This window comes from Pongo abelii, chromosome 18, assembly GCF_028885655.2.
Source record: "Pongo abelii isolate AG06213 chromosome 18, NHGRI_mPonAbe1-v2.0_pri, whole genome shotgun sequence".
Taxonomy (NCBI): domain Eukaryota; kingdom Metazoa; phylum Chordata; class Mammalia; order Primates; family Hominidae; genus Pongo; species Pongo abelii.
This window is the reverse complement of record NC_072003.2, coordinates 9,124,668-9,138,099: the sequence shown is the minus strand read 5'-3', so window position 1 is coordinate 9,138,099 and position 13,432 is coordinate 9,124,668. Positions and strand designations below refer to the sequence as shown.

At 43.6% G+C, this 13,432-nt stretch overlaps 1 long non-coding RNA gene across 1 annotated transcript in view; it reads left to right on the top strand.

Moving 5' to 3' along the window:
- The first annotated feature begins 8,813 nt into the window (after positions 1-8,813).
- The window catches only part of LOC112129349 (uncharacterized), a 124,818-nt gene continuing 120,199 nt past the window's right edge, over positions 8,814-13,432 (top strand). Inside the window, exon 1 of the long non-coding RNA XR_008514808.1 lies at positions 8,814-8,929. This is a non-coding gene — a long non-coding RNA (uncharacterized LOC112129349). The remainder of the gene's footprint in view (positions 8,930-13,432) is intronic.

Sequence of the window (13,432 nt, the reverse complement as noted above, 5' to 3'; positions counted from 1 at the left end):
ACAGCTCTGTATTCCATTTTGGACTTCTGACTTCCAGAACTATTCAAGAATAAGTGTGTATTGTTTTAAGCCATGGGTTTGTGGTAATTTGTTACCATAGCAATAAGAAACAAATACAATGGAGCCTATATGTAATATTTCTATTAAGGAAAAAATGTGCTTCAAAATATGACTTTATGTCCAATATTCTTTTCAGTAGTAATGATAGTTATAGACAACTGTAGTGACTAGTGCTGTGTTAAGGCCACTAAGAAACTTCACATGCTTTGTCTGATTCACTTGACATTTCTGGAATGCCCACCACATGCTGGGGGCACAGCAGTCGCCAGCGGAGGATGCTACCTACCCTCTTGACACTTTCTTTCTGTGCTTTCTGTTATAACCTTACTGGACTACATAAGCCCTAAATCAGAGCTGAGGTAAATGTGCATCAGGGTGACTTGAAGAGTGGGAGAATAACAAAGAAAATTCTTGCAACTGACATAATGTCACCATCTGCCTGCCTGAACTTTTTTTTTTTTTTTGGAGAAGGCATCTGGCTCTGTCGCCCAGGCTGGAGTGCAGTGGCACGATCTCCGCTCACTGTAATCTCTGCCTCCCAGGTTTAAGTGATTCTCCTGCCTCAGCCTCCTGAGTAGCTGGGACTACAGTCATGAGTCACCACAACCAGCAAATTTTGCATTTTTAGTAGAGATGGGGTTTCACCACGTTGGCCAGGCTGGTCTCGAACTCCTGACCTCAGGTGATTCACCTGCCTCAGCCTCCCAAAGTGCTGGGATTATAGGCATGAGCCATAGCGCCCAGCCGTCTGAACTCTGTAAGAAAAGTAAAGGCGTGGAGAGATGAAGATTTATTACTAAACAATAGGAGGGAAAGACTTCAGTGGAAACATACTGCCCACCACCCTGCCCCTGGATCTGATGTGCAAATGGGCCAGCATGCAGGAAGGGTGATATCTGGCCCCTCCTGATGGCTCAGCCACCTCAATTCGGTGCAGCAGCTTCTCTTCATATTTTCTCTCTTTTGCCCCCAGGCTGAAATCATCTTAGGGAGGCAGGACACTGGGCCAAGCTAGGTCCTTATCTCCAAAGAAGGAGCTGGTTCTTCCAATGTGCTTAGTGCCCTGCCTGCATCCTCCTAAAAGGGCGCTCAACAAATCCTGATACTGAAGCTATCTTATCAGTTTTTGAAGGCTATTTCTATGGCTAGGAAATTAGCAAACAACAATGAGGGAAAGGAGAAATAATATCCCTGCCATTTAAAACAGAAAAACCAAAACAAGTTTATTTACATAATAAGCCAAATAAGAACTTCCAAGGAGGTCTCATAAATGTTAAGGGCTATGTAGAAACTTAAGAAAATGCTAAGCTTTTTGGCATTTTAGGAAAAGTCTAAGTTATCACCACTCTAGACCTCCATCCATCAGAAAAATGGAGCAAAAACTAAAGTTATTCACCACAAACAGCTTAATGATGCACTGAGAAACTCAAACATCTTTTACACTTTGATCTAATAATTCTACTTCTAGGATGTGTAAATATATAAAGATATTCACTGTAGCATTATTTATAATAGAAATAAATCCGGGGAGAATTATGTGTACACAAGAGGTGAATGGTTAAATAAATTATAATGTGTTAATATGATGGTATCTTACAGACCATTAAAATTATTTCATGAAGACTGTTTAATACATATTTATAATATAATTTTAATTGATGAAAAAGTAATATGCAGAACTTTACACACCAAGCATGGCAAATCAATTTCATTCTTCATGCCATTACCAATTGGTTGGTAACAGCTGCTCAGAATTCTGTGCTGAAAAGCATTTCTCAGGTCTTGTGTGCACCCAGCAGAAATGATTAGCAAGGTCTTTGTGGGCATAAAAAGGAGAACCATCACACCTGTGCTAGTAACTTGTCGTGCCAGGTGTATTCAGAATAATTTCTACTATGACACATACAATATGTATTTATGCACTTGAATATTATAATGAAGAGGAGAAGGGAAAAAAAAAGAACTGAGCAAAACACAAAACTCTGTTGCCGGCCAGGTGCAGTGGCTCATGCCTGTAATTCTAGCATTTTGGGAGGCTGAGGCGGGCGGATCGCCTGAGGTCAGGGGTTCAAGACCAACCTGGCCAACACGGAGAAACTCCGTCTCTATTAAAAATACAAAAATTAGCCGGGTGTGGTGGCACATGCCTGAAATCCCAGCTACTCAGGAGGCTGAGGCAGGAAAATCGCTTGAACACAGGAGGCAGAGGTTGCAGTGAGCCAAGATCGCACCACTGCACTCCAGGCTGGGCGACAGAGTGAGACCCATCACAAAAAACAAACAAACAAAAAACAACTCTGTTGCTATTATAAGCAAAAAAGCATGACTGTTTACTTATGACTAAGGATTTCCGAGGCTTCCATCTAAATGGATTCCTTGGATTAAAGGAGGTCACTTAAAGACACATATAGATTTCACACCCACTAGAATAGCTATAATCCACAAGGCAGACAATAAAAAGTATTGGAGAGAAGGTAGAGAAACAGGAACAATCATACATTGCTGGTGGGGATGTAAAATAATTTAGCCACTTCGCAAAACAGTTTGATAATTTCCTGACAAGGTAAACATAAATTTATCCGATGATTCAGCAATTCCTAGGTATTTACTCCTGTGTATTTTATTCTAGAGAAATGAAAACACATGTCTGCACAAAGACTAACACACGAATAATCTCAGCAGCATAATTCATAACTCAAAATGGGAAACAACCTTGATGTCCATCAGTGGGTCAACTAATAAGCAAAATATGGTACTGCCATACAATGGATTATTATTCAGCCATTAAAGGGAAGTTCTGGTACATGAACCCTAGTAACATTGTGCAAAGTAACCCAGACACAAAAGACCACTACCATATTATACCATTTATATAAAATTCCTCATAAAAGACAATCAGAAATAGAAAATAGATGAGTGCTTACCTGAAGCTGGAATGGAAGTGGGGATTGTTAATGGACAGAAGGATCTTATTGGGGTGATGAAAATGCTCTGAAACGGAATTGTGGTGATGATTGCAAAATTCACTAAATTTTCTAAAAACTATTGAGCTGTAAAGCTTAAAAATGTTATTTAATGGTATATAAGTATACCTTGATAAAGTTGTTAAAATATCTAAATGGGCCAGCCGCGGTGGCTCACACCTGTAACCCCAGCACCTTGGGAGACCGAGGCTAGGAGTTCAAGACCAGCCAGGTCAACATGGTGAAACCCCCTCTCTACTAAAAATACAAAAATTAGCCAAGTGTGATGTTGCATGCCTGTAATCCCAGCTACTCGGGAGGCTGAGGTGGGAGCATCCCTTGAACCCAGGAGGTGGAAGTTACAGTGAGCTGAGATTGTGAGTAAAATCATGCCACTGTACTCCAGCCTGGGCAGCAGAATGAGACTACATCTCAAAAAACAAACAAACAACAAATATATTTATATATATATGGAGGAAGGGACAGAGAGATAACACAACAGAATGTTGTCAATGCCTGTCAATGACTGTTTCTTGGTGGGAGACTAGTGAAACGGGATTATAGAAGATCATTTCTTCTTTATGTTTTCCTTGTTACTACTTGAACATACTTTTTTTTAACTCTTATTTTAAGTCCAGGGACACATGTGTAGGTTTGTTATATAGGTAAACTTGTGTCACAAGGATTTGTTGTACAGATTTATTTCAGCGCCCAGGTATTAAGCCTAGTACCCATTAGTTATTGTTCCTGATTCTCTTCCTCCTCCCACCTCTCTTCCTCCAAAAGACCCCAGGGTGTGTTGTTCCGCCTCTATGTATCTGTGTGTTCTCATCATTTAACTCCCATTTATATGTGAGAACATGTAGCATGTGGTTTTCTTGAATGCACTTTTTTAAAAAATAATCAGAGGGAAAACTACCACCATCATCTATACCCCATCAAACCTCTGTTAGAATCAGCAAACCTCTGTGATAGAGAATAATAACTTCTTACCCTCCTCTTCATTCCCAAAGGGTGATACAATTAGACCAACCAGCCAAGGACACTTTGGTGGATGCCCTCAGTACATGCAAGTGAAGTTGAAGGTCCTATTCCTGGCAAGCATCTCTCTCGACTCCCCTAATAATCAGATGAAGCATTTCATCTTTTGAATGCTTATTTTCCAAGCTTCGAATTTTCTAAGGCCATGGCCTCCAGGTCTTATACAAAGCATGTAGTCATGCTTCGTGCTTGAGAAAAATCGTGCTGTTGCTATGTAAGGTCAAGACTGTGCACCTGTTCGAATCCTCTAGAGCCCTCAGAGAAATAGCCTTGCCAAGGTTTTCTCGACATCTCAGACTTCATGCGTTAGAATTGCTCATAGTGTCTGGCACAATATTTTAAAGCTGTTCTGCAGGTGAAGGCCCTTCCTTAGAAAGAGGCCATTTTTCTACTTGCATTGGAAAAATGTCACACAATACACTAGTTTCTCACCCTATTACATTTTCTGGAAACTGTAGAGAGGAGTTACATATCGATGAGGTGGGTAAAACTTAGGCCATTGAATAATAAGGCAAATAATAAGTGTTATCACTGAGTGCTTACTGCAAGTCAGGCACTGTGTTAAATGTTTTACATACTGTATCTTACTTCATCTAACCCTCATTATAATTCAATATTGAGGAAATGGGCTCAGTCAGGAGAAATGACTCCATGAGTAAAGTGCAGAGATGTCAAGTTTAGCATCTAGATCTCTTATCCTAAAGTCGGTGCTTTTGTTTTTATTTTAACCCCGCAGTGCCATTATTATTTGTACTTAGACACACAGTCAGGGACTCACTTAAGTCAGAAATCAGATAAAAGCAAGAGAAGTAATAATCAACACAAAAATGTTAATTTAAATTCCTTTTGAGAAAATGACTCAAGGGATTATCTGCAAATGTGTGGCTAGCAGGAATTGGGAACATTCTCATCCTAAGTGATCAGGTTTCAAAACTTCCCTAGTGGAAAGCTTTTCATCAGAGTAAAACATCAGTACTACATCCTAGCATGAAGGGTGGTCAAGGCCAGCAAGAGAAGGTTTTTAAGGGTATTGATGCTCTGGTATGAAAAAACCTAGAAGATTCTGGAATTCATGTGTATGTGTGATTGGTCAGTGGTCACGTAGTGAAATCATTCTTCAACGTTTGAACTTCTGGTCTTTTGTTTCCTGAAATTAATGTTTGTTCCATTGTTTCGATACCCTTTGTTTACAGTAGACCAGCTCTCCACTCCTGAGGAGAGAAAGGTCACCAAGAAAAAAATATTTGGGGATTTCATTCTACACTTTGCAAAAGGAAAAGAAATCTTGGGCCCCAAAAATCACTAAGGAAAAGGGAAGTCAAGCAGGGAACTGAGTCAAGCAAACCTGCCTCCATTTTATTGCTAAATAAGATAGCTACAACGATAAGAAAGCTATAATTTGCCCATAAGGAAATTCCATTTGGACAAAAGACAGACAGAACTCAAAGTCATCCCTCTGCTCACCCGAGACAAATGCACATCTGATTGCTTCCTCTGCCCTATTTTTTCACTAACTCAGACGAAGGCATAAGTGACTATTCCTCTACCCTCTTCTCACATGTAAATTGTATATTCAGTAAAAGATTCATCAGAGATTCAAAGGAACCCCCCAAGTGAGGGTTCTTGGATATTGCACAAGAAAGAACTCAGGGTGAGTCCATAAAGTGAAAGCAAGCTTATTAGGAAAGTAAAGGAATAAGATAATGGCAACCGCATAGACAGAGCAGCCCTGAGGGCTGCTGGTTGCCCATTTTTATGATTATTTCTTGATGATATGCTAAACAAGGGGTGGATTATTCATGCCTCCCCCTTCTAGACCATATAGGGTAACTTCCTAATGTTGCCATGGCATCTGTAAAGTGTCATGGCGCTGGTGGGAGTGTAGCAGTGAGGACGACCAGAGGTCACTCTTGCGGCCATCTTGTTTTTGGTGGGTTCAGGCCGGGTTCTTTACTGCAAACTGTTTTATCAGCAAGGCCTTTATGACCTGTATCTTGTGCTGACCTCCTATCTCATCCTGTGACTTAAAATGCTTTAACTGTCTGGGAATGCAGCCCAGTAGGTCTCAGCCTCATTTTACTCAGCCTCATTCAGGAAGAAGTTGTTCTGGTTCACATGCCTCTGACAGATTCAAGGGCAGAGACCACCTGGGGATTATTTCCTGGGTTAAACTGGGGAAGGCAGCCAGCCTCACACAGAGGTTCATATCATGGCCACATTTGACATCAGTAGAGGAGGAGATACACCAGAAAGGCTAAGAGAAGCCTACTGAGCTTGCTGTGGTCCCAAGGGAAGAGCAGAAAGAGCTGGGAGACAGATGCTCTAAGAGGCAGTAACTTTGGGACAGTCAAGGCACAAAGTAACCCGAAGCCTGTGGACCAGATGGAAAATATCTACAGCGCAATTTCCAATTAAGGTCAATGTATACAGGCAGCACTGGTAGGAGACACATACAGTTGGTCAGTAGTAGTAACGATCATCCCAGCAAATTCTAGTGTGGATAGACAATGATAAATGCACAAGAAAAGTTATCTTTCCTAAGCAGTGTTAAAAATACCCTTTGCAATGTATATGAAACTCTATCAAGAATACATAGGAGCAATCCCTGAGTTAGTCTGAAAAAAATAGATTTAACTGAGGTTGTTTTAAAGTGATTTATTTACTTGTTTATTTATTTATTTTTCGAGACAGGGTCTCGCTCTGTCATCCAGGCTGGAGTGCAGAGGGAGCAATCCTAGCTCACAGCAGCCTCAACCTCCTGGTCTCAAGCGATCCTACCATCTCAGCCTCCTGAGTAGCTGGGACTATGAGTGCCCACCACCATGCCCAGCTAATTAAAAAAAATTTTTTTTGTATAGACCAAGCCTCTTTACATTGCCCAGGCTGGTCTCAAACTCCTGGGCTCAAGCAATCCTCCTGGCTTGGCTTCCCAAAGTGTTGGGCTTATGGGGGTGACCCACCATGCCCAGCTATCTTAAAGTGATTTAGATTAAGATTCTATTCTGCTGCAAGGTAATTTGGAGACTTTTAACAAAAATTAATTTCCATTATTAAAAAATTGAGACGTATATATTTCCTGCAAATGACTATGCACTGACAGTATTTAATTGTTAAACCTGTGAGATGATTTTCTTTTGGGTAAAAGACTCTCCTTGGATGAACTTACAGATAAGTGACCACAATGAATGGGGCTTCTAGGAGGAAGGCAGCTCTTGCAGGGATCCTGGGGAAATGCAGTTTCAAAATTGGGGTAGGAATGAAGGCCCAATTTTGAGTTGTGGCCATTTTTCTGAGACTTTATCTCCACCCCCCTAAAAATCCCGGGAAGGAAGGGGGCAAGAAACCAGCTCTCTCCCACATTTGCTGTCATGTCTCTACCTTTGCAATACCAGACGAACGGACCAAGGCTGCATTTGAGACATGAGAAGGATTTCTCTCTTTGGATTTCTGCTTTGCTCTCTTGTATACAAGAGGATAAATAATGTTGGAACATAATAAAAATGCTTTCAGTCCCCTGAAGCTAAGAAAGCATTTTAATGTAGTGAGTGATGTTGCAAAACCTTCTTTATCAAGAAACATGAAGAAAAAGCTTTTCAGATCTGGCTGCATACCAGATATCTGTGTTAGAGACACCTCCCCAGAGATGGCCAGGGAGAGGCTTGATTGGAAGGTACTGCTCTCATGCCGTCTAGCAGCTGAGAGCTCAGGACACAGAGGCACCTGGCTTTTCAGGAGCTGCTCCCATTCCCTCTTAAGCCTCATCTCTTGCCACAAATTTACCAGGCCCTCCCACCCCTGCCCAAGCAGGGTAATAAAATTTCTGGTCCCCAAACACACTGTGCTTCTAATCGTCTCTGTACGTTGTCCATTTGTCTTCCTCTGCCTGATATTCCTTTCTCTTTCTTTTCCATTTCTGATTTATATGTATGCTTCAAGACTCCTTTTGGATGTTGTCTTCTAGAGAAGTCATTCTCTGAACCCACAGTCTCAGAGTGTGCCCCCGTTGCGTGTGTGTGTGTGTGTGTGTGTGTGTGTGTGAGAGAGAGAGAGACAGAGCTTTGCTCTTGTTGCCCAGGCTGGAGTGCAATGGTGAAATCTCGGCTCACTGCAACCTCCACCTCCTGGGTTCAAGCAATTCTCCTGCCTCAGCTTCCTGAGTAGCTGGGATTACAGGCAACCGCCACCACCCCTGGCTAATTTTTGTATTTTTAGTAGAGACGGGGTTTCACCATGTTGGCCAAGATGGACTCGAACTCCTGACTTTCATGCGCATCCGTGTGAAGAGACCACCAAACAGGCTTTGTGTGAGCAATAAAGCTTTTAATCACCTGGGTGCAGGTGGGCTGAGTCCGAAAAGAGAGTCAGCCAAGGGAGATGGGGTGGGGCCGCTTTATAGGATTTGGGTAGGTAAAGGAAAATTACAGTCAAAGGGGGGTTGTTCTCTGGCGCGCAGAGTGGGGGTCACAATGTGCTCAGTAGGGGAGCTTTTAAGCCAGGATGAGCCAGGAGAAGGAATTTCACAAGACAATGTCATCAGTTAAGGCAGGAACAGGACATTTTCACTTCTTTTGTGGTGGAATTTCATCAGTTAAGGCAGGAACCGGCCAGCTGGATGTGTATGTGCAGGTCAGTGCAGGTCACAGGGGATATGATGGCTTAGCTTGGGCTCAGAGGCCTGACATTCCTGTCTTCTTATATTAATAAGAAAAATAAAATGAAATAGTGGTAAACTGTTGGGACGGTGAAAATTTTGGGGGATGGTATGGAGAAATAATGGGCGATGCTTTTCAGGGCTGCTTTGAGTGGGATTAGGGGCGGCGTGGGAACCTAAAGTGGGAGCGATTAAGCTGAAGGAAGATTTTGTGGTAAGGGGTGATATTGTGGGGATGTTAGAAGAAACATTTGTTATTTAGAATTATTGGTGATGGTCTGGATACAGTTTTGTATGAATTGAAAAACTAAATGGAATAAGAGAAGGAGAAAAACAGGTATTAAAGGACTAAGAATTGGGAGGATCTAGGACATCTAATTACAGAGTGCCTAAGAAGGTTCAGCATAGCCTTGCCAGCAAAGATTATTTATTTACTTTAAGAGTTAAGTGTGGTGGTTTGGGGATAGTACCAGGAGATATCAGCTGTGATGGCTTGGAGAAACAGTGTAAACCAGCAGTGTAAACAAGAGCAGGGCATGTATGAGTAGTTGAGAACGGTGAATAGGAGTATGACTAGCCAGAAGATAGTAGGGATGACAAGTTTTTGGGGGCACAGTCTAAGTTGGTCTGGTGTCTGGAATGAGACTGGGGCCTAATAAAAAGGAGTGTCTATACAGGAGCTTAAATGGGCTCTATCTTGTAGCATTTCGAGGACAGGCCTGAATTCTGAGAAGCGAAAGTGGTAAAAGTATTGTCCAGTCCTTTTTAAGTTGGTGGCTGAGTTTGGTGAGGTGTGTTTTTAATAGACCATTAGTCTGTCACTGAATACTAAGAGCCTGAAAAAATGCTTGGCTGATTTGACTAATAAAGGCTGGTCTGTTATCAGACTGTTTAGAGGTGGGAAGGCTAAACTGAGGAATTATGTCTGACAGAAGGGAATGACAAGGCTAAACTGAAGAATTATGTCTGACAGAAGGGAAGAAATGACTGCGGTGGCCTTCTCAGACCCTGTAGGAAATGACTCTACTTATCCAGTGAAAGTGTCTACCTAGACTAAGAGGTATTTTAGTTATCTTACTTGGGGCATGTTGAATAAAGCTAATTTGCCAGTCCTGGGTGGGGGCAAATCCTTGAGCTTGATGTGTAGGGAAGGGAGGGGGCCTAAATAATCCATGAGGAGTAGTAGAATAGCAGATGGAACACTGAGAAGTTATTTATTTGAGGATAGATATCCACAACGGAAAGGAAATGAGAGGTTCTAAGAGGCGGGCTGGTGGCTTGTACTATAGCATAGCCTGCCTTTGCTGGTATGTGGCGATTAGGCCTGGTGGAACTGCCATCAATAAACTAAGTGTGATCAGGGTGAGAAACAGGGAAGAAGGAAATGTGGGGAAATTGGGTGAAAGTCAGGTGGATCAGAGAGATGCAATCATGAGGGTCAGGTGTGGTATCAGGAATAATGTGGGAGGCCGGAATGAAGTCCGGGTCAGGAACAATGGTAATTGTGGAGACTTAACAAAGAGTGAATACAGCTGAAGGAGCCAGGGAGCAGAAAGTATATGCATCAGGTGTGAGGAAGAAAATAGATTTTGGAAGTTATGAGAACTATAGAGAGTGAGTTGAGCATAGTTTGTGATTTTTAGGGCCTCTAAAAGTATTAAAGCAGTGGCAGCCGCTGCGCACAGACATGAGGGCTAGGCTAAAACAGTAAGGTCAAGTTGTTTGGACAGAAAGGCTACAGGGCGCGGTCCTGGCTCTTGTGTTAGAATTCTGACCGCACTAACCATGCCTAGGAAGGAAAGGAGTTGTTGTTTTGTAAGTGATTGAGGTTTGGGAGATTAATCGGACATGATCAGCAGGGAAAGCACGCGTGTTTTTATGAGAATTATGCCGAGATAGGTAACAGATGAGGATGAAATTTGGGCTTGACTGAAGTAATGGGGGCTGTCTGTGAAGCCTTGCGGCAGTGCAGCCCAGGTAATTTGCTGAGTCTAATGGGTGTCAGGGTCAGTCTAAGTGAAAGCAAAGAGAGGCTGAGACGAGGGGTGCAGGGGAATAGCGAAAAAAGCATCTTTAAGATCGAGCATGGAATAGTGAGTTGTGGAGGAAGGTATTGAGGACAAAAGAGTGTACCGGTTGGGCAACACAGGGTGGATAGGCAAAACAATTTGATTAATAAGGAGCAGATCCTGAACTAATCTGTAAGACTTGTCCGGTTTTTGGACAGGTAAAATGGGGGAATTGTAAGGAGAGTTTATAGGTTTTAGAAGCCCATGCTGTAGCAGGCGAGTGATAACAGGCTTTAGTCCTTTTAAAGCGTGCTGTGGGATGGGATCTTGGCATTGAGCGGGTAAGGGTGATTAGGTTTTAATGGGATGGTAACGGGCACGTGATCAGTTGCCAGAGAAGGAGTAGAGATGTCCCATACTTGTGGGTTAAGGTGGGGGAATATGAGAGGAAGACGCAAAGGAGGCTTCGGGTTGGGGAGAAGGGCGGCAATGAGATGCGGCTGTAGTCCAAGAATAGTCAGGGAAGCAGATAATTTGGTTAAAATATCTCGACCTAATAAGGGAACTGGGCAGGTGGGGATAACTAAAAAAGAGTGCATAAAAGAGTGTTGTCCAAGTTGGCACCAGAGTGGGGGAGTTTTCAAGGGTTTAGAAGCCTGGCCGTCAATACCCACAACAGTTATGGAGGCAAGGGAAATAGGCCCTTGAAAAGAAGGTAATGTGGAGTGGGTAGCCTCCGTATTGACTGAGGGGACAGACTTACCTTCCATTGTGAAGTTACCTGAATCTCGGCGTCTGTGATGGTCTACGGAGTTTCCGAGGCAATCGGGCAGCATCAGTCTTCAGCTGCTAAGCCGAGGAGGCGTCAGTCAGAAAGCCTTGGGCCAGAGTTCCAGGGGCTCTGGGAGTGGCTGCCAGGTGAGTTGAACAGTCCGATTTCCAGTGGGGTCCTGCACAGATGGGACACGGCTTAGGAGGAATCCTGGGCTGCAGGCATTCCTTGGCCTGGTGGTCAGATTTCTGGCACTTGGAGCAAGCTCCTGGGGGAGGAGGTTCTGGAGGAACGCCTGGCTGCTGCGGTTCAGGCGTTTGGAAGTTCTTGTGTGCTGGAGATGTGGCTGGGGTTTGTCTCACATTGGAGGCAAGAAATTGCAACTTTTTTCTATTATTGTACACCTTGAAGGCAAGGTTAATTACATCCTGTTGTGGGGTTTGAGGGCCGGAATTTAATTTTTGGAGTTTTATTTAATGTCGGGAGCAGATTGGGTAATAAAATGTATTTTGAGTATAAGATAGCCTTTTGACCTTTTAGGGTCTAGGGCTGTAAAGTGTCTCAGGGTTGCTGCCAAACAAGTCATGAACTGGGCTGGATTTTTATATTTGATGAAAAATAGCCTAAACGCTATCTGATTTGGGATAAAGAAAAAGGAGCATTAACCTTGACTATGCCTTTAGCTCCAGCCACTTTTTTAGGAGTAAATTGCTGGGCAGGACAGGGAGGGCTAGTCCCAGAACGAAACTGTAAGCCGGACCAGGTGTGAGGAGGGGAGGTGATAAAAGGATTATAGGGTGGAAGAGCAGAGGTTGAGGAAGAATTGGGACCTAGCTGGGCCTGGTGAGGAGGGGAGAGGTCAGATGGGTCTGTAGAAAAGGAAGATTAGAAAGACTCAGCGATGCTTGGGGTTGGTACTGAGGGGACAGGCGGGAGGGAAAGAAGGAAGATTTGGGACGAGTTGCACTGGGCACAGAGACTAGGGAGGGACCGATGTGTAAAAGAATGCCTGGACATCGGCACCTCAGACCATTTGCCCATTTTGTGACAAGAATTATTTAGATCTTGTAGGATGGAAAAATTCAAAGTGCCGTTTTCTGGCTATTTGGAACTACTGTTGAGTTTGTATTGGGGTCAAGTGGCATTGCAGAAGAAAATAAGGCATTTAGGTTTTAGGTCAGGTGTGAGTTGAAGAGGTTTTAAGTTTTTGAGAACACAGGCTAAGGGAGAAGAAGGAGGAATGGAGGGTGGAAGGTGGCCCATAATGAAGGAAGCAAGCCTAGAGGAAATAGAGAGTAGAGACATGGAGGAAAGGGGTTTGGGGGTTCTTACCTTCCAGAAAAGCGGGAAAGCAGTTGGGGCATGGACATAAGGGGTTGGGGCACAGAGATAAGAGGTCGGGGTGTGGAAATAAGGGATGGGGTACAGAGATAAGAGGTCGGGGTGTGGAAATAAGGGGTTGGGGCGCAGAGATAAGAGGTTGGGGCACGGAAATAAGGGATTGGGGTGCAGAGATATAAGAGGTTGGGGTGCAGAAATAAGGGATTGGGGCACAGATATACGAGGTTGGGGTACTTCCCGCTAAGAGTGAAGGAGAAGGGGTTGGAGGTTTCTTGCCCCCCAGAAAGGTGGAGAAGGGGTAGAGACACGGAGAGAAGGGGTTGGGGTACTTGCCCCTTCCCCAGAAAAGCGAGACTTGCCGCTAAGGGTGAAGGACCAAGGCAGGCATCCCTGCGTGGTCTGACACCTCTGAAACGTGGGTGAATGATCAGAGAGGCATCCCTGCAATGATTAAACACCAAGGGAAGGCTGCCTTCCCTAGTCCGTGACCGGCACCGGAGTTTTGGGTCCACAGATAAAACGTGTCTCCTTTGTCTCTACCAGAAAATGAAAGGAATTGAAATTAAGAGAAGGGAGAGATTGAAGTGTGGAAAGG